Raw genomic sequence first — 27,991 nt, forward strand, 5'->3', positions numbered from 1 at the left:
TTTTATTGCCTAGAAATATATTAACAAATATACTAACCAGGAAACACATCTCTTTTATTTAGCATTGCAAACATAGAGAAGAGAGAACTTCTGAATGGTTTTAGAATATAAAACCTCTTTCCACCATTTATGGGAAATTTAAAGGAACATTGTATGTGGAGTTCAAGCTTTGGTTTCCTCCATCTTATACTGCTCCCCTATGCTCAAATTTACCTCTTGTTCACAACCAACATACACTCATCGTCTGTACATGTGTCTGTTTCAATCCACTGTTACACCGTATGCACCAAGCCACGGAGTTGAACAGAAAACTTTCGCTAAGAACTTTTGAGTATAGTGATCACTATTCACAAATGCCCACCTTGAAATGTATTACAGTCACCACAATCTCTGGTGCTTGAAACAATGAAATTGTTTTTTGTTGGCTTTTGTTTGGTTATTTGCTATCCCTATAGGCCAATTAACCTTTAATTGAATTATGAAGTTGTTAAGAAAACAGTCTCTGGTTATTTCATTTTCTGCTTTTCTTTTGCTGAGCTAAACAGATAATCATCAACATTTCATTAAAAAAAGAAAAATACTTTCCAAAGCCTCTCCCACAGAATTCTACAATTCCAGATGAAAGTAATATACTTAAATTCTATACGCAAGGACAGTGCAAGGCAGTGGTTTCTACTTATGCCATTTATAACTGCCCAATTGGACACATTTAACCAAAATTGTTAAACACATTTCTTAAATTAATAGGGGCAATTTTTGGTTTTTGACAGCCTAATCCCTCAGCATAATGAAAATCAATTTAATACTTGTTTTACCAGTATTACTGTTTTTATCTTGAATGGTCAGTTAGAAAAGGAAAAATAAAAGAATGTACATACATAGATGATTTTATAATTGAAGATATAAGGAATCTATTTGTAAAAGATAGTAATGTGTATTTGGAGGCAAAACGAGTTTCACACCATTATTAAAGAGCTCATGTGGATAGATGAAAGTTAATAGTAGGTTTGGTATATTAATCAAAATGTATTAATTTTTTCTTTTTGTACTAGTTTCTGATATTTACTGTTGTGAAAGCTCCAAAGCCAATATTAGTTGCCTTTAGAAGAGGAAAAATTATCATACAATATCAGATACTTCAATAAAATGAATAAGTTCAGATCAAGATTTTTAGCTGTCTCTTGCAATGCCAAGTTAAAAAATTAATGTTCTCTTAGATCTGCTTTACCAATGGTCTGAAAATTAGTTTGAAACTTTCAAGAATAAAGAAAGTCAAAAATGAGAAACAGATGGGTCCACACTTCTTTAGAGAAGAACTGTCTGTTTCTCCTTATGATCAACAGAAAGCAAGAAAGGAAAATGGAATAGAGCACCCAAGATTTCACACACATCACCATGTATTCATTAGATAACTAAATATGTTCATATTAGAACAGTCATTCTTACTCAATATGTTCATACCATCATGTCTGAATGCTTAATTTTGTTACATCTGATCGAGGATGGGGATTTACACTTGAATTAGTTATTAATCTAATCTTTGCATTCAGAAAGATTATGATACAGTATTTGGAAGGAGTGGAAATCTTGACACTTCTTTAATCTTTATTGTAATAAATACCAAATCATTCAAAAGCATGCTCACCACATATCAAATTATTAAATTTATTTCTTTTCATAAAAAGTATGAGTTCATTGTGTGTGGTAAAAATATGTAATTGCCATCAAATTTGAAAACTTTTTTTATAAAGGCACCCAGCCTGAAAGAATTTGATGCTAAAAATTAAAAATAAAGAAATGAAACAATAACCAAAAATAACATTTTAAGATTTAGCACACCTTTCCCATTCCAATACTGTAATATTGAGTAAATAAAGTTCATCTAAGTGTTAAAATTAGAAATTACCAATAAAGAGTTGCTTCTCCATTTTCTATCAGACACGTGCCACAAAAATACATCAAGTCATTATTGTCTGGATCCTAGTATATTATTGGCATGTTATTCTCAGATCACACTTCTACAGTATCCTTGTTCAAACTGACACAAACTACATTTTTTCTTCAATCTAAACCTGGTATACTACCCCATTGACAAAATATGCCTACATATATTCTTGAGATATTTATAAGACACACTTATGTCAAAAATTACACATTTCTTATTGAATTATATTTCAAGTATTCTTTTTTTTTTTTTGACAGGCAGAGTGGACAGTGAGAGAGAGAAAGAGAGAAAGGTCTTCCTTTTGCCGTTGGTTCACCTTCCAATGGCCACCGTGGCCAGCGCGCTGTGGCCAGCGCACTGTGCTGATCCGAAGGCAGGAGCCAGGTGCTTATCCTGGTCTCCCATGGGGTGTAGGGCCCAAGCACTTGGGCCATCCTCCACTGCACTCCCTGGCCACAGCAGAGAGCTGGCCTGGAAGAGGGGCAACCGGGACAGAATCCGGTGCCCCGACCGGGACTAGAACCCGGTGTGCTGGCACCGCAAGGTGGAGGATTAGCCTATTGAGCCATGGCACCAGCCTCAAGTATTCTTATACAGAAAATGATTTCATGTTAACTAAAATGTTTGCTCTGCTTTTTCACTATTTTACATTTGGAGACTTTTATCGGTACTAACAGTATCTCTCTATTTCAAAATGAAGTATCTTTTACAATATTATTATCATCATATTTGGATATGTAAATATTTCTGTATAAGTATCTCCTTTCTGCAGCAATCTAAACTTTATTATGTTTGTGAATAACTTTTTATTATAGATTATCTATAAGTCCTCTCATATGTTCTTTTTTTTAAAAAAAAAGGGGGGGGGTGGTTTATGTATTTATTCAAAAATCAGAGAGAGAGAGAGAGAGATCTTCCACCCACTGGTTCACTCCCCAGAGGCTTCAATGACCAGCACTGGTCTGAGCCAAAGCCAGGAATCAGGAATCTTCATCTGGATCTCCCACGGGGGTGGCAGGGACCTGAACAGTTGATCCATCTTCCACTGTTTTCCTCAGGCCATTAATAGGGAACTGGATCAGAAGTGAAGCAGCTGAGACATGACCTGGCCCCCACATGGGAGGTTGGCCTCTCACACGGCAGCTTTCCCTGCCACACCACAATGCCAGCCCCTCATATTACTTTTGAAAATCTCTCAAATGCATTCTCATCCCTTTCTTCCACTTGCTTTTTTGAACCAGTGCAATGCCTCTTTCATGGTTTCCAATTTTACCAAGTTCGCAACTTAAAATGACTACTAAAATGGATTGCTGATACATTAAGAGCACATTGATTTGATACTCTGGTGAAATATTTCTACATAGCCCACAATAGGTCTTCCATATCCTGTTCTATAGAATAGCAGTTGATATCCACATAGGATAAAGAAGAGAATTTCCTTGACCAAATAAGCTTAGGAAATTCTGAATATAACTATTTTAATTACTGTAGACTTCTTAGTATTTTGAAGTTATAGGAATTCTTAATAACAAAGAGGATAAAATAGCATACAGCATTTTCCAAACATGTTGTTTCATAAATTATTGAGCACAGGCAGGAAGAGGCATAAAAGCTGATGGAAACAATTTGAGGGATGCCAGCCTGTGGCACAATTTCTGATTATCTTGCCTCTAACCCTCCTCACTTCTACAACTGGCCTCTATTAAATCTGCTCTGTAATTCCTACCACAATTAAATGTGTACAGGGTCTCCCTTGGCAATTTTACATACTAGAATGTTTGCCTAATGGCCTCTCTCCCAGGAAAACTCCTTCTCTACTCTTAAGAATCAGATCCAGTATCACTATCTTTAATACAATATTTCCCTTCAATCTGTTCTTTGTAATCATCTGAGAAGCTAAGATCTCTACAAATGAGGCCCTGAGATCTGCCTGTTTTCATTCCTGTGACTTATTCTGAGGGAATGTGAGTGTTAAGAATCATGTCTGTGATATTTCCAGCTATCACTGTGACACTTCCAGAGATCACCTTAACACTGAACCACAGATCCGGCTGGTGTCTCCACTACAATATTCGTTTTTCTATGTTGAATTTATTTGTTTACATGGTTTATCATTACATCAGAGAGTAATATTGTTGATGCTCACATTTCTATGTTGTATTACTGCACTTGTACAGTATTCAGTAAATATTTATTTGAGACAAAATTAGTCTAAAATTGGGTTTTAAATTCATGTAGAGATAGACATTTCATAAATGTTTACTATTTTAAATTAGTAATACAAAGGCAACAATCACACTCTCAAGCAATTTCTATCATCATGAACAAATGAATATGCTACACAGGAAAACCAGAAACAAAACATCATTAAAATTTTGATAATCATGTGAGAAGAAATTTTCTTTCTGCATTTCAAAAAAGATAATAAAAATAACAAAACTGGGAGACTTCAATTAATAATGACAATTGTGGAAATACTATAAATCATTTGAGCTTTGGAAAGATAGATTACCCAAAAACTCATCAAATTTGTTATGGTAATAGTCTTTAGCATAATGAGATAAGAATCACTGTATGGAAATCCATGTGTGAAATAAATGATTTATTTTGCCCAAAGCGCAGTTTACATTTTTAGAGGAGCAGCTATTAACAAGGATGGACCTGGAAAAATAATTTTCATAGCAGTAAAAAGAAAATTGACTCTAAATGTCAACAGTGAGTCTGCAAATCACTCATCAGTACTCGAAGAAACACTATTAATAATCTAGTTAAATATAGTAATAGTTAGAAGCCAGTTAGAAAATTTTAAGTAAAAAATAAAACTACAGGCATAACAAATTGAAATAAAATTAAGGAATCAATACGAACATTATCAGATTTCTAAAACCCAACCCACTCGTATATTGCCTACCCCAATTGCACTTTCTTCAATATCAAAAATCCTTATCTTATCATGGTGACATTGTACCCAGCTTCAAAATTCTCCAGCATTTTTAGCACAAACAAAATTGTGCACAATGAGGTATATGTTGAAGTTCTGGGTGAGACTTCTGGTGACAATATTCACTATGAGTTGAATTCAGCTGCCAAGATTCTTTGGCACTTCTGTATTTCAAGTAGGCATGATGGTGGAGCTGCAGTGACTACCAATGAGAATAAGGTAGCCATGAGACTTGGGGTCACTTGCAAAGTATGACAGAGCAGAGGGTACATACCCTTGGTGTTGTGGCATTATGCAGAAGCCAGATCTACCCTACACTATCTAGCTTTAGATATTTTTAGCTTCTGTCACTAAACTCATTTTTCTCATGGCTATTGCTCGTTACAAAATAAAACAAAACAAATATTCAGTGTTACCTCTTAGATGGCTGTCATCTAACGGGATTCACTTAGTGATGTTTTCTCCAGGAGTACATGCCTAAATATCTTTTCTAGACATGTGAAAGGAAACCTTAGAGGAATACAAATTAATGGGGTCTGGCTTTTCTGAAAATCCGGTATCTCCTCTGGGTATCTGGCATCCCAAATGGCCATATTTTAAAAAGAAAATTTTGAGGTCTACAAAAAGATTCCCCAGTTTTTAAATGAAAGTCACTCTATGATAAGTTATATATCTAAATCATTTTACTTAAGAAACATCCTTTCTTCAACCAGAATTTGACCAGTGTGACCTAGGAATGCTTAGAGTGGTATGGATGGATTGGACTGTAACTAGGGAAATATATATGAGAAAAAGCTCATTTAACTGTGTGTAAAGAGCTTGAATAATGTGTGAAGTGAAGGGAGTTAGAAAAAAAAAAGAAAAAAAGGGAAGCACTAAAAGATAAAATGTGATAACGTCTCTAGCATTAATTGGAGGAGAATATGCATAATTTAAATAAATAAATTTGTATTCTCTGTGAACTTCTTTATCTTAAGTCCAGTTCTGGTAATTCACCACAATACTGTCACTCCGTTTTGTGTTTGATTGGACCTCAGTTGATTTCTCTGAGTCACCAGCATTCAGTTTCCTCAAACACACCACCCTCCAGGAGTGTAGCTTTGTCCAACATTCTTCATATATTGTTATAATCAAACTGTAATCTATCTATGAAATCTAACATGTAGAAAATTATTACAAAATATATGTGGGAGCCAGTAACGTGGCACACTAGGTTAATCCTCTGCCTGCGGAGCCGGCATCCAATAGGGGCGCTGGTTCTAGTCCCGGTTGCTCCTCTTCCAGTCCAGCTCTCTGCTGTGTCCTGGGATAGCCCAATGCTTGGGCCCCTGCACCCGCATGGGAGACCAGGAAGAAGCACCTGGCTCCTGGCTTCAGATTGGCGCAGTTCCAGCCGATGTGTCCATTTGGGGAGTGAACCAACGGAAGGAAGACCTTTCTCTCTGTCTGTCTCTCTCTCTCACTGTCTTAACTCTACCTGTCAAATAAATAAATAAAATCTTAAAAAAATTTTAAAAATCTATGTAAGAATATGATACATAAAAAGGGGGAAGTGATTTTTTTTATTCTCATTCTTGTATAAAATCTCTCCTTTAACACTTTTTTTTTATTGTCCAGCTTAATTTTTCTCTATCAATTAAAAATGCAGCTATTTTTAAGATTCAACATTTCCTTCTCACTGTTCAATTTCCACTTGAGTAGATGATGTCCTTCGTGCAAATCTTCCATGTGTTAAACAGAAAAATGTTCCCCTACTAGCTTCAGCCTCATATCCCTACTCCCTCTTGCAGTATATTCCTCCAGAGTTGCAGTAATGTTGCTGAACCCACTGCAATCCAACTTCTACCCTCTTCTTTCTATGAAAATACTATGCAAATGTCACCAATATTCTTTAGGTTGCTAAAGACAAAGGTCAGACTCTGTCTTTATCTTACTTGATCTAGCATCAGATATCCACATGGTCAATCACTCCCTCCTCAACAATACACTTTAGGAACTGATATTTTTCCATAACTATATATATATTTACATTATCTCATAGCTCAGTGATTTCTCCTTCTCTGATATTTCTGACAACTTCTCCCTTTCTTTCAGCCCTTAGCATTGGTGTGCCAAGGGCTGAGACTATCTTTTGCTATTTTTCAATACTCATCACATTGGTAGTCTCAGTGCTTTAAATACCACCTGTATCATCAAAACTCCAAATTTTTATATACTCAGTATAGATCTCTTTTTGTCATTCCGCATATATCTTTTGCATGATGTCTCCAACTGAATGTGGAATATCTACCTGAAATATTGCCAACAGAGACTAAACTAGAAATTTTCACCCCCCCAAAAAAAACATGCTATTATAATTATTTTTTACCTCTCAATTAATGACAAATAAATTCTGCCAGTTCCTCAGGCTTTATGATATCTGGACCTCTCTCTTCAACTGTCTGTTCAAGTGTTTATTTTTCAAGGAAACCTACTGTAACTATGCTTTATAAATTACAGCTACTAACTTTCCTCAAGACCTCCCAGTTCCAAATACCCCCTTATTATTTTCAGCAAATCATTCATCACCTTTTAACAAAAACAGAAATTTATGTAATTATTACTGTTTGTGTTTTTATTCTTTGAGTCTTGTCTCCCACTGGCAGTTGAGCTCCACTTATAGGAGTCTGCGTCGTCGTTTTGTTCACTGCAGTGGCCTAGCACCTAGTATTGATCACAGTGCAGAGCAGCTGCTCAGTAAATATTTGCTGGATACATCCCAGCTACCTAGAAGCAAGAGGCAAAGTATTCCTCAAAAAGAAAACTACACAAAGATGACGCCAAAATAAAGTATGGGTACAAATGTGAAGAGGAGAGAAAAGCTCAGTGATTAACAGTAGAGACTCAGACCATCTAAAGTATCTCATCTCTGCCACTCAAACCCTGTGAAAACATGCATGAGTTATGTTAATTCTCTGTACATCATTTTACTTATTTGTAGTAGAGAAACAATAATAATTACCTCATACAATGGTTGTAAAAATTTAATGTTAATGTATGTAAAGTGAATTTAGCTTGGCTGTAGTGGGCACATTAAAACCATGAACAGCCGGCGCCGCGGCTCAATAGGCTAATCCTCCACCTTGCGGTGCCGGCACACCGGGTTCTAGTCCCGGTCGGGGCACCGGATCCTGTCCCAGTTGCCCCACTTCCAGTCCAGCTCTCTGCTGTGGCCAGGGAGTGCAGTGGAGGATGGCCCAAGTACTTGGGCCCTGCACCCCATGGGAGACCAGGATAAACACCTGGCTTCTGCCATCGGATCAGCGCAGTGCGCCGGCCGCAGCGCGCCAACCGCGGCGGCCATTGGAGGGTGAACCAACTGCAAAAAGGAAGACCTTTCTCTCTTTCTCTCTCTCACTGTCCACTCTGCCTGTCCAAAAAAAAAAAAAAAAAAAAACCTAAAACCATGAACTACAAGGTAACAAACAAAGGATAAAAGAACTCTTCAGGTGTGACCCAGAGTTTTCATGTAAGATTTCCATTCTTGTGTTTTCCCAAGTCTCTGTGACCTTCTCTTCTGTGTGAAGCTTAAGTGTTTAGACAATTTGTTGCACCAAAAAGCAGATGGAGAGCTTGATCTAAATGACTTTGCAGATTCTACCACCATCCATGCTTCTCAGAATGTTGAAGAGCAAGACAATTTTTCACACCAACAGCCATCTTTGGCTGTTGAGCAAGGAACAAGGCAGCTATGGGATATTTTCCCTCATTAAGGATAATGGCTATATTCAGCGGAAGGGAGAGATCTGTGGTTCTATATTGATTAGGAGATTGAAATACAACTGGTATTCATATGCTTCCCCTAATATTGCTGTATATTTCTACATTTTGGATGATGATAATATTTGAGAAAAAGGAGTAGTGAACTCAGTGGATAGAACTAGGACAATGGAAATGACATGAGAAGAGGTGATATTCAATATAATGAATTATAGAAGTGAATAGGTACTAAACTAATAGTAAGAATGTATAGCAGGTATATATGTGGAGGGAATTTTTCACATATCAAGACAGGTCAATAGAGAAAAGGTATTTTTAAAAAAATGAGCAGAAATTAACATCAGATAACACTAAGAATAATTGGAAACTAGAATTTCTCCTAGTACTTAAATATTTTGTGACTCACAAAGCAGCACTTCAAATAATCGGCCACTTTGAGCCGCCAGGATTGTGTTCTGCTTAGGACATGACTGACTTACCAATGTCCTCCAACAGGAAACTGAAAGTTCTTCAGTGGAAGGGTTTGTTTTCATCATTTAGTATTGGAAAACCTACTTTGATCTCAGCAGAAATGAATTTATTTGGCAACCCCATTACAATTCTGCACATTTATTTTTCTGGCAGTGTAACTCTTGCAAGACACAGGCCTCGCCGATCTGCATTCTGCTTCCTGTCTCTCATTTATACTTGCTTGTACTATAAAGTAGGAGCAGCTTGAATTCTTCTGGGCCCCACAACAGCTGATGCTCCTGCACTCCCTCTGCCACTTGGCGATTGGCTTCTGGCAGCTCATATTGGCAAGCATAGCCCCCACTGTTTCTAGGCTCAGAGGAGCAAATGCTTATTGCACAGTGGTTAGGAACACAGGTTTTGGTGCCAGACTGCTGGGATTCAGATACATACTCTGATACTTACTTGGTGTATGACTTTGTGCAAGACAGCACAATATCATTACATTTCTTTATTTGTAAATTAAGAATAATAGTTTTTAACTCATATGATTGTTGTGATTGTTAAGTATGGTAAACAATCCATGGATGTAGTAGGAACTGAGCAAAGCCATACTGTGAGTTGTTATTAAGCTTCAGTTGATTTACTAACACTGAATGTTTCATAGAATTCTGAGGTTGTTTTGACATCTTTCTTCTTTCTTATTCTAGAAACAAAATGTTCTTTTAAATAAAAAATCACCAGTGCAAGGGTACTGTGAATATAGGTGATACAAACATTAAAAACTATATTGTATAATTAGTGCCTCATTGTTTATTCTTTTAAGTAGTAGCCCCCACAGTTTCAGTAATTTTGGAAATTTTGCATTATTTTGAGGATAAACACACAAAATTGAAACCTCTCTCTCTCTCTCTCTCTCTCTCTATATATATATATATATATATATATATATAATTGCAAAACTACTTAGAATATTGTGAGAGTATATTTTGTAGTTTTATACAAATTTTAAAAATAAACATACTTCCAATGATTTAATTAATAATGCTTAACTGCTACTGTGTGCTAGCACTTAAGAAATGCTTAAAAATGGGTCTAAAGCATGTATAATTTACCATGGACGTATGCCAAGGTAGCTCAGCTAATTTTGGTGACACTAAGGCAGTTTCTGACCCCTGTGTCTACAAGGAAAATTTTTAAAGGCCGTCTCCTTATGACACTCTCTAGGACATTCATCATCAATTTAACAAGGGAAGAAGGACAAGGTGATCACCTCAAAAGCTCATTATCTTCTTCCAGTCATTAGGCCTGTAATCCTAGGAGCTTTCAATCCAATGTTGCCAGTTTAAGGATATGGACAATATTAAAAAATTGCACTTTTTAAGCTACTCTAAAGAGTTGTATTAAAAAAGTAAAGTACTGGGACATTTTCATGGTGAGAATATTAATACAGTTTTCTCCCCTTGAAAATGAAAATGAAGTTTAGGATCAGACTGTGAATATGTTTAGCCCCTAATGTATTATGAATCAAAGCTCTCTTTACACTGGTCAGCAAAAGCAAGGAATCAGAGAAATGTTCTAATCTAATATATTAGGTACAGTTCTCTAAGTAAGTTAAAGTATATACACTTAAAGTAGTTCAATCAATATTAATTAATCCACCCCCACCCTTCTTGCATATTTCTTTGGGAACAGTTTAGGAGGAAAACAACTAATGAGGTATAAGCTCCGCTTTGATGTCACTTCTTCCAGGTAAAAGATACCTGATAAATCTTGATAATTTTCTGATAGTAGGGTATGGGGAGATATTTTTAAGTGTCTGAGCCCTGCAATAGGTAGAAATAAGACCCAATCCTAAACCTCGAGCTTTCCCTTGAGTCAGAGAGGGCTGGGGTCTGTTAGATAAGGTTCTTCCAGAGAAGTCACTCTCATCACTTCCACCAGACGGCACAGTTTGTAGAAATAAAGGAAATCAGAAAAAAACTCCTCCCCCTCTAGTACCAGTAGCAGAAGTTTGAAATAGAAGGAGCTGTACAATGCATGCTACATAAATGCTTTATTTTTTTTCATGATCCCAATAAACAGCTCCTACAGTTTATGTAGCTGTTGTTAAACATGCTTAATCTGGTTTACTATGTATAGAACAGGAAGATTTGAAACTCAATATTATCAACTGAGGTAAACAAAGTCATTCTATAAAAGTATTAATTCATTCTACAATATAGACCCTTTCTGGGAATGGGCAATTGATGCAATATAGAAAAATATATCTAATTATTTCTCTGTAAATTGTATTATGCTACTTAATTACTTCAAGGATTTCCATTGTTAGTGTCTTTGTAAAGGCCTCATTATTTCTCATTAAATCATTTCAATGCTATTGAAATCGGAATTTTTTCTGTGCTGTTGGCTCACATCTACCACAGTGATTTCCATGATAGTTCTTCTTCTGTTTATCTTTAGAATTCTAACATCATGATTGGACCAGAGAGTACTTATTCAGAAAATAGATATTGAAGTAATGATCATCAAATCAGCAGATCAAAATGCCAATCCTAAGCTCATAAAATTTAGTGAATCCTTAGGACATAAAACATAAGATTTATACTTCTAAGCAAAATATTCACATCTTCTACAACCTAATCCCAATTTCTTATTCCAAAATTATCTAAATCACTATCTGAAAAAGTGTATATTCCAGCTAAACTTTCAATCCAATCAAAGCAGATCATCTCATAAGACACCATACTCTTGAATGTCCTTGTACAATTCTGTCAGCTGAGCCTACAATTCCTTTATTCTCTTCCTTTGCTTCTTTCAAATCATAGCCATACATCACAACCCAATTCAAGTTTGACTAGTCATGCATGATCTCCAAGTGAAAGAAATTTCTCTGAGTTTACAAATCTTTGTTTTATAAATATTTCAGCAGGCAGTCATTCTTCAGCTCACCAAATAGTAAACTCTTAGGACTGAGGTTGGGCTGGGTACTGAGGACTCGCTTGTCAATGAAACATAGTACCTGCCCTTCACACATGCAAATGAGTAGGACATCCAGAAAATTAGCATCCTCCTGTGATGCACGTGCTTTACTAGTTACAAGTACAGAGCTCTAAGCAACCAGTAAGGGAAGCATTCAAGCCAGACTCTTGGGTGTCAGGAGAGACTGACACAAACACTGGTATACCTGGGACTTAATAAATCATTGGTTGAAATCAGTAATGAGCCCCAAATTAGAAATATGATTATGCCACTTTCCTGTTCAATCTATTTATTTATCTTGTATAAAAACAGAACTTATGCTACCAGGCAGTTATGGTTAGCCAAAAGAGAGAAAATAATGGCAGCAGCATATGAAAACCTGAAGGAGAGAGAAAACAGCACATGCATACTGGATTATTGTCATTCTTCTCCCACCTCATCCATGCATTTCTCCTCAGTACAAAATAGCCTTTATTTGCCTTTGTATAAAAGTATTAGAGTATCATTTATTCTTCTAATCTTCAATAACAGGTGGTAAGTATTTTATTAAAGAGAATTTATCTTATGTTCTACAGAATGTCATACACAAGTTAGGTTTATGATCAACTAATTGTGTTGCATATATTTAAATATGATAATAATATTCAAATGAGAAATGATTGGTGTAAAGGAAAATAAGGTGTGCCTTCTTTATATATTGTAAAGTGCCATCAATTATTATTTAATATTGAACATAGCTTCTATCTTCCCCAGAAATTATTTTAATTTGCTCTCTACTCTGGTGTTTCCAGTTTATCCACAGTCAGCCACAATTGCATCTCCATCTGTCAGAGCTCCTCACTTAAAATGCCAGAAGTTGATGTAAAGTTTTATGCCTCAAGCATCAAAAATCTTTCATCTTTCCTGACTATACTGAGCTGGAGTTTTATCTCTGTTTTTTTCCAAATTCATTTTGTTTATCTGCCTGAATTTCTTTCACAGTCAGAGAACATGATTCCATCTCAATTTACTTGTCCTATGGTTTGAAGCATGAACTGAAATCTGTGGCCACTCAGTATATATCATCACAGTCTGCCTCACCTCTTTACCTCAAGCCATCTTTAATGTCTCCTCAGTAATGTCATTCTTAAGCTTCTCTTTCTTATTGGCCTTACCATCTTTTTTTAAAACAAGGAATTTTTTGCACAAATCATAGTTAAGATGCCAACATCATACTTGGGGTTAATGGGTTTGTGACCTGGCTCCAACTCCTGACTTGAACTTTTTGCCAATGTAGACCAGAGGAAGCAGCAGTGATGGCTCTGGTAGTTGGGTTCCTGCCACTCATGTGGGAGACCTGGATTGATTCCAGCTTTCAGCTTTGGTTGAGCCTGACTCCATCTGTCCTGGACATATAGGGATTGAGCCAGTAGATGGGAATACTCTGTCTATCCCTGTCCTCTATCTCTTTCACTCTCACTCTCATACACCCTCACTATCACTCTCACTCACTCTGTCCCTCCCTCTGGTTTCAAATAAATAAATAATCCAAATTGTTTTGAAGAGTAAAACAAAGAACTTTTTTATTTCCCTGAGAGTAGTTTAAAAACTTGTTGTAACACCAGTTCATAATTTATAAGCATGCAATGCCTGAAAACAAGAATTTTCTCTAAAATAACCACCGTATGACTATCAAACTCAGGAAATAACACTGGTAAATTAATGCCATCTATTACAGGCTGATTGCATTCTGTCCCCACCCCTCCACCCCGTCCTCGGATCCATAGCCGTCAGTACCTCTGAGTGTGATTCTATTTGAATATAGGGTTTTTAAAGAAATGAAGAAGATGAGGCCAATCTAATCTGATTAGTGTTGTTTTAAAAATAACAGAGAGACTGACATCATGGTGGCATAGCAGGTGAAGCAACCACTTGCAATACCAGCATCCCTCTGGGCACTGGTTTGTGCCCCTGCTGCTCCATTTCCAATCTATCTCCCTGCTGCACATCAAGAAGCAAGGTTTCAGAATAAATCAATCCTGCCAAAACTTTAATCTTGGACAGTCTTCAGAGCTGTGCAAAAGATAAATTTGAGGGAACTGGTGTCTCTGAGTAGCAGGTAGAGCTGATGCCTGATATAGTGTTCATATATGGTAGCCGGTTCATATACTGGCTGCTCCAATCCAAATCAAGCTCCTTGCTAATGGCCTGGGTAAAGTAGTAGAAGATGGCCCAAGTGTTTGGGCCCCATCTTCAATGTGAGAGAGCTGGATGAAGTTCCTGGCTACTAACTTTGGCCTGGTCCAGACAAGGTCATTGCAGCCATCTGAGGAGTGAACCAACAGATGAAAGATCTCTCTCTCTCTCACTTGCTTCACCCTATTCATCCACTACTGTTGTCACTTGACTCTATTTTTGATACATATATATATTTTTTTTTTTTTTTGACAGGCAGAGTGGACAGTGAGAGAGAGACAGAGAGAAAGGTCTTCCTTTTGCCGTTGGTTCACCCTCCAATGGCCGCCGCGGTAGCGCGCTGCGGCCGGCGCACCGCGCTGTTCCGATGGCAGGAGCCAGGTGCTTCTCCTGGTCTCCCATGGGGTGCAGGACCCAAGGACTTGGGCCATCCTCCACTGCACTCCCTAGCCACAGCAGAGAGCTGGCCTGGAAGAGGGGCAACCGGGACAGGATCGGTGCCCCTACCGGGACTAGAACCCGGTGTGCCGGCGCCGCAAGGCGGAGGATTAGCCTAGTGAGCCGCGGCGCCGGCCTATTTTTGATACATATATATGTATATATGCACACACATATACACACAAATCTGACTTTCTGATGAATATATAAATATTTTAAACTAAATAAAAATATGTATTGTTTAAGGCTTGTAGCCTGTGTTATTTTGTTAATGGCATCACAGCAAATTATACATCAACTAATACACAACCTAGAGCCACATTTTTCCAAATTGTTCAAGAATTTGATATATAGTGATATAGCCAAACAATGATAATAATCCATACTTAGTTGTGATATCTCTATTCTCTATCATTCTAGGCTAATTCCCAATTCTTCTATTGACTTGTGAGGCTTTAACACTTGAATAATATACTTTTGCAGTGTTAATTATTTAAAAGAATTCCATTGATCCCACATGTCTTCATGATTAGATTCAAATCATGCCTAGGCCGGCGCCGCGGCTCACTAGGCTAATCCTCCTCCTTGCGGCGCCGGCACACCAGGTTCTAGTCCCGGTCGGGGCACCGATCCTGTCCCGGTTGCCCCTCTTCCAGGCCAGCTCTCTGCTGTGGCCAGGGAGTGCAGTGGAGGATGGCCCAAGTGCTTGGGTCCTGCACCCCATGGGAGACCAGGAGAAGCACCTGGCTCCTTCCATCGGATCAGCGCAGTGCGCCGGCCGCAGCGCGCCTACCGCGGCGGCCATTGGAGGGTGAACCAACGGCAAAAAGGAAGACCTTTCTCTCTGTCTCTCTCTCTCACTGTCCACTCTGCCTGTAAAAAAAAAAAAAAAAAAAAAAAAAATCCTGCCTAATACATTATTTCATTGACTCCTACTTTGGACTTAGTGCTAATAATAATGATGTTGATTTAATGACTAGTGTAGGGCTGTGACTATTGTGATTATCTACTTTAAAAGTAGTCCATTTCCTCTTGCAATTACTTAAGTTTGTTGGTAGTGGTTTGTTGTTGCTTGAGGGGAGATAGTTTGAGACTACTTAAATATCCTACTTCTTATCAAAATTATACCCATCATTTTTAACATTCATAAATGATCTTTGCATGAATCAACTACTATCATGTTTTACCATGTGGTGAGCTTTTAACTTTCCACTTTTGTTAGGTATATATTATATAGTTTTTGTATAAGGAAATATTTGTCTTCATTTATTCATGTAATATATATTTACTTATTTTGATACCAAAATCCCAAATTTTGACAATGAGAATCTCATTAAATTGGCTTTTGTGGCATTTTGACAAGTCCTCAGCATTGTTTGAGGACTCTCTTCACAAAATATTCCAGGCTAATCTTGTAAATTTTCTGCCCCCATTCCTAAATTCAGCTCTTTCTTCAAGCAGTCCTGATTCCTCCTAATGACAATGACATTTAGAATCCAAAGCACAGATACTACATAAGAATAGTGCTATTAGACGTCACTTCTTCCAGACTTTTCTAGTTCTGTGGACAGGAAATGTGTAGTGTATGTGTGTGTGTGTGTATGTATGTGTGTAAAAATCATTAGATTTTTTATACTGGATAACCTCAATGCCAATCCAACATCGTAGGTTTATTTCCATATTTTTTGCCCCTTTCTGTGATAGTACAGAATCTGGCTCTTCAGTATATTCATCAATGTAGATCTATTCAGTCCTAATTTAGGTGACAATCTGTCGCCAACACCAACTTCTTCCCCTTTCTCAGACTCTGACATTCCATGCTTGACCACTACTTTTAGTTCAAGTACCCTCTTCCCCTACTCAGTACCAAACCTATCTCACCAATGCATGTTAAATTGTTTTCCTTCACCACTAAATTATTCAAATAATAGGGCAGCAGGGTAACAGGAACCTATGCATTTTAAGTTAAATATTTTATCGTTTACTTATTTATTTTTCCAAGATGCTAGCAAAATGAGTAAAAGTGACTCCCAAACTTCAATAACTCTTCTATAACTGTTCAATTAAGCAAAATCTCATTTATTTATTCAATCACAAACAGCTATGCCTTTGGACCAATATTTCAGTTCCCTCAATTCTATTGGTACTGAAAGCAGTGGTTATCCATCTGATTTAACAATAATCACTAGAAGAAAACACCTTACAAATATTTAATTTTTATTTCTTAAGTGGCATATTAAGTAAATCTGGAGAAACTTGTGAAACTACTCCAGAGCAATCAAATCATAGTCTCTGGTATAAATTTCACTCATGGGCATATCCTAAAACTGTCCATACCTTGAGTTAATAACCACTAACTTACAGCACCACCACTCCTCTCTTTAAAGACATACTTGCTGTGAAATAAAGTGTGACCTGCATTAATTGTGATAGACAACTAGTAAGATGGCAACAATGATCTCCACCCTCTGGTGTTCTGGCCTATTTATTCACTTCCTCCTGATTGTAGACAGACCTTACTTCTAGCTACTACAAAAATGGAAAATGTGGAGGACTTTTAGAGCTCAATTCCAAATAAGTTAATTTCAAATCAATCAAAAAGATTATCCTGCAAGATGGTGACAATTAATTGAAAATCCTTACAAGAGAAAGTAGTCTCTCCCTAATGAGAAAGAGTTTCTCTCCATTCCTGACTGAAAAAGTGAGCTGTACTATGAGCAGCTGTGTCAAGCAGAGCACAGGGCAAGGATTTGCAATCAGTTTCTAAGAACTAATGGTGCCCTCTCAAGGACAACAAAAGAAATTTGAGCCCTCAGTCCTATATTCTTCCAATTACCTGAGAGTTTGGAAGGGACTCTTTCCCTAACTAAACTACAGCCTTGTTGTACCCCAAGCAGAGGACCCAGCAATGCAATACCCAAACCTCTGACAAAAATTAATAGAAGATCTAAAATGAAATCTGTAGAAGTGAAATTGACACTTCAAGAAGAGATGACTTGGGCTGCTCTTGTCTTGACTGTCAAGGAACAGTTTCAGTTTTTTTGTTTGTTTGTTTTGTTTATTTGTTTTTCTTCATACTATTAGTTGAACTCCTAACACATAGAGGTAATCATATATGTATAAATTCAATTGAGGATGAACCTCAGGAAAAAATAAGTGGGAATAAGACAGGCAGGAGGAAGTTGGTAACTGTAAAGCTGTATAATTCTGCATACATTCATATAGACTTACTTCTAAGGGTACAATTTAAAAACTTGTCAGATGATCCCAAATCCCATTAAGTTAGGTGGTAAAAATGCCATCTTAAGTGTTAAAGTGATCATATAACTAGGACCAAGGGTCTGGTAATAATAGATAGATAGAAATAAAAAGGAGAGAATGTTCCAATATGGGAAGCAGTTCAAACAGCAGACTCATAGAATGACAATCATTTTAAGTAACAGTCTGACCTCAGAATCAGCCCTTAAAACTTCTGGTCTGGCTGAAAAGCCTGTGAGACCATTTCAAGCATGGAAAGCCAAGACACTGTAGCAAAAAATGTTCTATATGAAGGATCTCTGTGAGTGAGACTGCAGTGGAAAGAAATGGCCTTCAAAGACTATTTTCTCTAAAGGGAGGAGAGAACTTCCACTTTGCTTATGGCCTTTTCTAAATATTAATGCAGTTTGTGGATTCAAAAGGCTTCCATCATACATAAGAGTGTTAATTGTGAAATTAACAACAGGAGTCACTGTGCACTAACTCCCCATGCAGGATCTCTATCCTTAATCAGTTGTATTATGAGAATTAACTGTAAAACTAGTTCCCAACCAGTTTTTGTGTGCGTGTGTGCATGTGTGTGCAAATTGTTGAAATCTTTACTTACTATAGAGTTGGTCTTCTGTGTAAAAAGTTAATTGAGGCCGGTGCCGCGGCTCAATAGGCTAATCCTCCGCCTAGCGGCACCGGCACACCAGGTTCTAGTCCCGGTCAGGGCACCGATTCTGTCCCGGTTGCCCCTCTTCCAGGCCAGCTCTCTGCTGTGGCCAGGGAGTGCAGTGGAGGATGGCCCAAGTGCTTGGGCCCTGCACCCCATGGGAGACCAGGATAAGCACCTGGCTCCTGCCATCGGATTGGCGTGGTGCGCCGGCCGCAGCACGCCAGCCACGGTGGCCATTGGAGGGTGAACCAACGGCAAAGGAAGACCTTTCTCTCTGTCTCTCTCTCTCACTGTCCACTCTGCCTGTCAAAATTACAAAAAAAAAAAAAGAAGAAGAATAAAATAAATAAATAAATAAAAGTTAATTGAAAATGAATCTTAATGGAGAATGAGACTGGGAATGGGGGGGGCGGTGAGAGTGTGAGTGGGAGGGAGCGTATGGTGGAAAGAATAACCATATTCCTCAAGTTGTACTTATGAAATTTGTTTTCCTTAAAAAATAAATAAATAAACTATTAAATAACCAATTATGTTATTAAACACATGTTAATCTGTTATACAGTGACAGAAAACGAGTACAGTTACCAACATCTTTCTGGCTTGCACTGTTTCCCTTCTTTAAGGGAAATTTATCTTATTTGCATGTAAAAATTCGGGAAAAATAGAGCTTTGGACACAGGGAAAGTGACCAGCTGATATTTTTTATTGATTGTCAATGTATGACAGATGCACTGCATGATATAAAAAACATGTCTATATTTCAGCTTCTCAAAGAATTCTTACATTTTTTAAAAGGGGATTTATTTTTTGCCTTATTTCTTACAAAGTTCTTATGTTGGAGCCGTAACCACCAGTGGGAGTGTACCAGGAGGTGGGGAACTCTAGGCAGCAATTACACTCAAAGGCAATGCCCTCTTGATGGGATTAGCACTCTCATAAGAGGCACAAGAGTGCTCCCTCTTTTTTCCTTTCTCCTCCTCCTCTGTCTCTCCCAAGGGTTCAACCAGAAGACACCCTTAGGGCTCTCACCAGGAACCAAGTGATCTAGCAGTTTGACCATGGACTTCTCAACTTGCAAAAATGTGAGAAATAAATTTCTGTCGTTCAGACCACATGTCTGTGGTATCTTTTTATAATAATCCGAACTTAGGAAGGCAGGGTCATTTTCCTTTATTTGAGGTTCTGGTGAATAAATACTATAAAAAAAATCAATTGGGTACAATATAGCATTAAGAGTTTTTAAAAATATATTGTAGTATGATTATCTTCTTTAATGTAAATAACACAGATTTAATTAAGCCTGGTTTTGCCACATCTGCTCATATTTACCTACATCCTCAATATATACAAGTACTTGAGTCAGAAAATCAATAAGCATTTTTGTTTCAACCAATTTGGTAATATCTCCCTTTCTGCATCTAAGAGAACTCCTTACAACTGTATCCCTAGAATGAAAAATAATGACTTTCCTCTTAGGTAAATTTGGCCTGGAGGAGAAAATGAAATAGAATAAGCCAGAGTTTGAGGTCATAATGTTTGAACAAACTTTGAAGCTTCCTGAAAGTACTAAAGCAGGCTTTGATAAGTGCTGACCACCACTATTTGCAAAAGGCTGATTCTGGAAAAATGTTGTTACTCTGTTTATCCTATATAACCTTGTATTTCTGTCAAACTTGCTTCCCTGACTCATATTGTCTGGGGATAGTTGTCCACTTGTAAATAGTCTATATGCCTCACTCTCATATCTGGTATGAAAAAAATAAGTTCAAGACCCATTTCAAAATGAGGAAGACTAGTAGAGCTCCTTGAAATTTTGAAAATAAAATATGGCAAGCTATCTTCTTAGTAAAGGAAGAGATGAAAAGAGGAAAGAGGGCAATGCAGTTCTGCAAGACAGGCTGATATATTTTTTCTTGTTTGCTCTGTTTTTTTTTTTTTTCATTATTAAAGACTTTATCTTTTTAGAGCAGACGCTGGTTCACAGCAAAATTAAAGGGAAGATATAGGCACTTACCAAATACTCCCTTCGTAGCTTCTCTCATTCTCAATTGTTACAGGAGTAGTACAATTGATAAACCTACCCTGACACATCACTGTCATCCAAATTCTGGAGATTACCTGGGTGTTTGCTCTTGATCTTGTACAGTGTAAGAGTTTGGACAAATGTATGTCCCTTATCTCCAAAGTACAATGCAGAGATTTCACTACTCTAAAAATTCTTTCTGTTCCACTTATTCATCCTTTACTCACAAACCCTGGAAACCACTGATCATTTATAGCCTCCATAGTTTTTTTTTTTCTTTTTTAAAGTCTATTTTTAAAATTTATTTGAAAGGCAGAGTAACAGAGAGAGAGAGAGACATAGATCAATATCCCCCCTATTGTTTTACTTCCAAATGCCTACCGCAGCCTGGGATGGGCAGGACCAAAGCCAGAAGTCAGGAACTCCATCTTGTTTTCTCATGTGAGTGGGAGAAACCCAAGGACTTGATCAATCATCTGCTGCTTCTCATAGTATTCTATTATCTGAATATACTACAGATTTTTTTTAAACTTTTATTTAATGAATATAAATTTCCAAAGTAATCCATAAGATTACAATGGCTTCCCCCTCCCATAACTTCCTTCTCACCCAAAACCCTCCCCTCTCCCGCTCCCTCTCCCCTTCCAGTCACATCAAGATTCATTTTCAATTCTCTTTATATACAGAAGATCAGTTTAGTATATATTAAGTAAAGATTTCAACAGTTTGCCTCCACATAGCAACACAAAGTGAAAAATACTGTCAGAGTACTAGTTATAGCATTAAATCACAATGTACAGCACATTAAGGACAGAGATCCTACCTGATATTTTTTAAAAATTGATTAATTTTCTATGCAATGTCCAATTTAAAACCAAGTTTTTTTTTTTTTTCATTTTCAATTACCTTTATATACCAAAGTTCGATTCAGTATATACTAAGTAAAGATTTCATCAGTTTGCACCCACACAGAAACACAAAGTGTAAAAATACTGTTTCAGTACTAGTTATAGCATTACTTCACATTGGACAACACATTAAGGACAGATCCCACATGAGACTTAAGTACACAGTGACTCCTGTTGTTGATTTAACAATTTGACAGTCTTGTTTATGGCATCAGTAATCTCCTAGGCTCTAGTCATGAGTTGCCAAGGCTATGGAGTACAGGTTGTTTTTGTTTTGTTTTTGTTTTGTTTTGTTTTGTTTTTTAATCTATCCACCTACCTGAAGAAAACTTTAGTTTCTTTCAAGTGTTGGCAGTTATTAGTAAACTTGCTGTAAATATCTGTATGCAGTTTTTTTGTGGGCATAAGTTTTCTACTCCCTTGCATAAAAGCTAAGGAACACTATCACTAGCTCTTATGGCAAAAGTATGTTTAGTTCTGTAGGGAACCATTGAATTCTTCCAAGGTACTGTATCAAATGATCACAACAGCTGGACTGGGCCAGGCTAAAGCCAGGAACCAGAGACTCCATTGCAGTCTTGCACAGTTGTGGCAAAGGATCAAATAAGGGGGCTATCATTCACTGCTTTCCCAGGCACATAATTAGGAAGTTAGATCCGAAGTAGAGTGGACAGGACTTGAATTGGCACGCTCATATGGGATGCCAGTGTTGCAGGTTGGGGGCTTAATCTACTTGGCCATGTCGCTGGCCCCTAATTATTTCTTTTTTTGGTTTTGTTCATCATTTTTTTTTGTTTCCTATATATATATATATAGTACTATATAATTATATATATATATACTATATATACATAGTATATATATAGTATATATAGTATATAGTGTGTAGTATAGTATATAGTATATACATAAGTATATAGATAAGTATATATATATATATAGTACTATATAATTATATATAGTATATATAGCAGAGTTAGAGAGAGGTAGAGACAGACACAGAGAGAGAGAGAGAGAGAGATGTTCTATCTGCAGTTCAGTCCCCAGATGGCCGCAATGGCCAGGGCTGTGCCAAGCTGAAGCCAGGATTCAGGAGATTTTTTTCTTCAACTCCGACGAGGGTTCAAGTGCTTGGGCCATCTTCCACTGCTTCCCTAGGAGCATTTCCAGGGGGCTGGATTTGAAGTTGAGCAGCCAAGACTTGAACTGGTGCCCATAATGGATGCCAATGTTGCAGGTGGTGGTTTAACCTGGTACACAACAATGCTTGCCCTTTCTTTATATTTTTACCTATTCCACTTGGTGAAAAACTAAAGTAAATATAACCTTGCTTTTAACTTCAAATTCTCTTATTCATTGCTGATATTGGAAAATAATAGATTTCTGTATATTAACCTAGTACCCTGTAATCTTGCTATAATTTTTGGTTGGTTCCAAGGGTTTTTTGTCACTAACTTTGTATTTTCCACATATATTTCTAATGTTAATAATTCATAATTTTGTCTGTTCTGTCTTATCCTCTTTTGTTTGTTTTTTTAATTGTTTGTTTTCAGTTAATCTGGCTAGAGGTATATCAGCTTTTTGTTTTATTTTCTCTACTGATTTCTTGTTTTCAATTTAATTGATTTCTGCTTAAAATCTTTTTCTAAATTTGTTTATTTATTTGACAGGCAGAATGAGAGAGAGAGAGAGAGATCTTCCGTCTGCTGATTCATCCCCCCCCCCCCAAAAAAAAAAAAATGGCCACAATGGCCAAGGTTAATCCAGGCTGGAGCCAGGAGCTTGGAGCTTCTTCCGGATTTCTCACATGGGTGCAGAGGTCTAAGCACCTGGGCCATCCTCTGCTGCTTTCCCAGGTGCATTAACAGGGACCCCTATTGAAAGTGGAGCAGCCTGTCTCCAACCAGTGCCTGTATAGAATGCTGGCACTACAGGTGTTAGCCCCTGCCTAAAATCTTATTTATTTTCTTCTGCTTACTATGGATTTAATTTGCTCCTTCTTAATGTTTCCTAAGAAGGAAACTTGGAATATTGATGTTAGATATTTCTTCTTTTCTAGTACCAACATTCAATCCCATAAATTTCCTAATACAGAATGTTTTAACTGCATCCTACGGATTTTAATAAGTTATGTTTTCATTACCACTCATTTGGTTCAAAATATTTTATAATTTCCTTTGAGAGATCTTCCTTGACTAATGTGTTACTAAAAAGCACGTTGTTTGATATCCACAGATTTGGGAATTTTTCAGTTATGTTTCTGCTATTGATTTCTAGCTTAATTTTGTTGTAGCCTGAGCACATACATTGTAAAATTTATTTACTTCTAAATTTGATAAGGTGTATTTTACAGCCCAGAATGTGGTCCCTTTGGCAAGTATTCCATGTGAGTTTGAGAAGAGTGTGTATTGTTCATCTATGTTCTCACTGATTTTCTGCCTGCTGTATCTGTTGTATGTGACCATTTCAGATAGAGGGGTATTGAAATCTCCAACTATGATAGTGGGTTCAACTATTTCTCTCTGTGCTTCTGTTTGTTTTTGCTGCACAAAGTTTGAGACTCTTGCTCTTAGGCACACACAGTAAGGATTGTTATGTCTTCTTGAGAAACTGACCCCTTTATTATCAGGCAATGCCCATTTTATCCATAATTACTTTCTTACTTTGAAGTCTGTTCTGCTTCAAGTTAACAAGCTATACCTACTTTATTTTCTGGTGTGTTTGCATAATATATTTTCTTCATCCATTTACTTAGAATTCAGATATATCTGTATAGTTAGTGTGTTTTTCTTTTTACTTAAAAATTTACTTGTGTATTTATTTGAAAGAGAGAATGGCAGAAAAATGAGAGGCACACAAAGAAGGAGAAATGTCTTCCATTTGCTATTTCACTCTCCAAATACCTGCAACAGCCAGTGTGGGCCAGGCTGAACCCAGAAGCCAGGAATTCCATCCAGATCTTTCACATGGGTGACAGGGACACAAGTACTTCAGAGATCATCTGCTGTCTCTCATGTGCATTAGCAGAAACTTGATGAAAAGGTAGAAGCAGGACTAGATCCCAGGCACTCTGATATGGGATGTGAGCATCATAACCAACAGCTTACCCCACTGTGCCACAACACTCAACCCTAATATGAATTTGTGCAGACGATGAATGGTTGAATGGTTGAATCTTGTTTGTTTACCCACTCTGACAGTTTCTGTCATTTTATAAGTACCCTTAAGTGATTGGTGTTCAAAGCGATTATTGTTGTTTTTTTTTTAATGTCTAACACATCAGTTATTATGTTCTATTCACTACACTTATGTTTATTCTTAGTTTTGTCTTCCAATCCTCTTTTTCTACCTGTTGAGGCTTTAAGTATTTCATACATATTTTTCTCTTTGCATATAGGTTATACTTCCTTTATTTTTATATGTATTCTTAATGGCTGCCCTAGAATGTGCAGCTTGCACTTACAAATACAAGTCCATGCTCAAATAACACTATACCACTTCATGAGGGATATGGTTCCCTGGAAAGCTATCATTCTCCATGTTTCCTGTCTACTTCTCCAGTCTCAAAGGTAGATGTGTTGCCTGAGTACTCCCCTCTTTCACATCTCATAAGCACCATTGATTTTTCAATCTACTCAGTTTTTACTTGTTCTTAGGGACACAGGTGACTTCTAAGTTCCTTACATGAGGCCCCAGAAGGTGATGTCATATGTTGTAAACTTTTCATAATAAAATTATAGGAGGAATTTTCTTTTTTTTTAAAGATTTATTTTATTTATTTGAAAGACAGAATTGCAGAGAGAGAAAGGAAAAGACAGAGAAAGATCTTCCTTCAGGTGGTTCACTACCCAAACAGCTGTGCCAGGCCAAAGCCAGGAATCAGGAGCATCATCTGGGTCTCCAACATGGGTACAGGGGCCCAAACAATTGGGTCTTCCTCCGCTCTATTCCCAGGTAGATTATCAAAGAGTTGGATCGGTGGTGGAGCAGCCTGGACTCCAACCAGTGTGGGATGCCTGTGCTGCAAGTGTCAGTTTATCCCATTATGCCACAACACTGTTCCAAGAGGAAATTTCTTAACTCATTATCTAGGACAACGCAAACAAATGCGAAGTCTCTATGGTAAAAACAAAGTAGCAATAAATAATTTGGAGAAGTATTATAGTAAGGAGAATTAAATGTCTCTTTAAAAACTTCAGCACTTTTTAGATCCTTTCTTGTGAATTTCCTAGACAGCAGTCTAGTCTGTAGGATTTTATGAACTTTTTCAGTTATTGAACATTTTTTCCAAGTTTCTGTTTTACATGTAATAATTGCACATATGTATGAAGTAAAGTGTTACATATTAACCAGTATATAAAGCAGGTATAGATCGAATCAGGGTAATTAGCATTTTACTTTTCTGTCTACTTCTCTAGTTCAGAGCCTCTAAGCTCTTCTCTTCTAATTCTTCATAAATATAAATTGTATTATTGTAAATTATGGTCACCCCACTGTGCTGTGGAGCACTAAAAATCAACACTTGTATTTATCTGTGTTTTGGTACTTATTATACATTTATCCTCCCTCCCCACACCAGCCAGTGATAATCCTTTTTTATGTTCAGACTGAGTTCAGATATGAGGAACAAAATGTGGCATTTATGTTCCATGTCTGACTTTTTTTAACTTGGCATAAGACCTTCTAGTTTCTTCTGTTTTCTATAAATGCTGGGATTTCATTATTCTTGAATATACCATTGTGTATATATATATATATATATATATATATATATACACATATATATATATATATATCACATTTGCTATATTCTTTCTTCTAATGATAGACCTGTATATAGATATCATACTTATTGTAAATGTGCTGTAATAATCATAGAAGTAAAGGTACCTTCTCATTGCTATAATGATTTCTTTTTTGTGTGTGATTTATTTATTTATTTGAAAGGTAGTGTTACAGAGATGGAGAGACAGAGGCAGAAAGAGAGAGAAGTCTTCTATCTGATGATTCACTCCCCAAATGGCTATAACACCCAGGGCTGGGCCAGTCTTAATCCAGGAGCTAGGAGCTTCTTCAGGGTCTCGCACATGGGTTCACCCAGCCCAAGCACTTGGGCTACCTTCTGCTGTTTTCCCAGGAACTTTAGCAGGGAGCTTGTTTGGGAAGGGAGCAACCAGGACTCTAACCCGTGCCCATATGGGATGCCAGTGCTGTAGGAAATGGTTTAATTTGCTTCATAACACCAGCCCATAGTGACTGGCTAATTTACTCTAGGAAGAAAATTGGGTAAATTTATACTCAATAACAGGAGGTTATTTTTATCCTTCTGAGGTACAGTGACTCTTTCAGCACATATTCACAGCATATACGGATCAAGCCAAGAATATGGTCTTTCCATTTCCTACTCTTGTCTTTATACCTGATATCTACCAGCTCCTGTCCCCATTCTTCTGTAAGTGGGGTTGCTAGGGTAACCGCTTCAACATCAACATTTCCTGGGAATTTGTCAGAAATGCACATTCTAGTGGTCTCTGTTTTAACATATGTATGAGGAAATTTTAATGTGTGCTGAAATTTGAAATCAATTCTTCTATACCCACTATGGTTGAGCAATCCCCAATCCACGCTTCCTTTCTGAACAGATATTTACTCCAGGGCATATTTTTAGAGATTAAGATTGACATTGGGAAACATGCACCACTGACACTGGGAACACACTTCCTCCATGTTGGGCTGGAAGTTATAAAAATTGAAGAGACATGTACAATGTTTAACTGCTCTCAAAGATATCACTAAAGACATCTAAAATCAAACTCTAAAATCAAATGTGTTTAATTGTTAGGAAAAGCATAGATATTTCCTTCTCTCCAGTCTTTTGGCCTTATAATTTACAGCACAAGCAATTTCTTTTCAAACAAACATGCAAGAAGTAGAGTTTCTAAACATTAACATCTGTTCTGAAGTAATTTGTTAGCCATGCTATACACAGATGAAACATTCTTAAATGCCCACTTAAGCCACTTAAGTTTGCATGTGTTAGTAATGAATGATAGGTACTTGACAACTTGTATGGGTTGTTTGAAAGAAACATGGTATTATATCACAGCTTTATAATTATTAATGAAAATAGTTCTAGAACAATACTGAAAAGGAATACAATTGTGTAGTGTATGTGTGGGGTGGAGGTGTTAGTTTCTGTCTATGCTGAAAGAAGAGAAGATGAAACCATGATTGGGCTGACTGGCAGCAGCCTGTTTACATGATCCAAACACCAGATTTGCTTGCTGAAATGTACGTACTTGTGTCTAAGAAATCATTGAACGGAAACAATCAATTGGACCTTTTAGGAATGAATAATCAGAGACATCATGTGGGCTAGCAGAATGTCCATAGTTAAGGATTTAAGCCAAATCTAAATAAACCAAGACCAGTTCTCTATAAATAGATTATT

The sequence above is a fragment of the Lepus europaeus genome, chromosome 3 (genome assembly GCF_033115175.1).
Source record: "Lepus europaeus isolate LE1 chromosome 3, mLepTim1.pri, whole genome shotgun sequence".
In the NCBI taxonomy this organism is placed as follows: domain Eukaryota; kingdom Metazoa; phylum Chordata; class Mammalia; order Lagomorpha; family Leporidae; genus Lepus; species Lepus europaeus.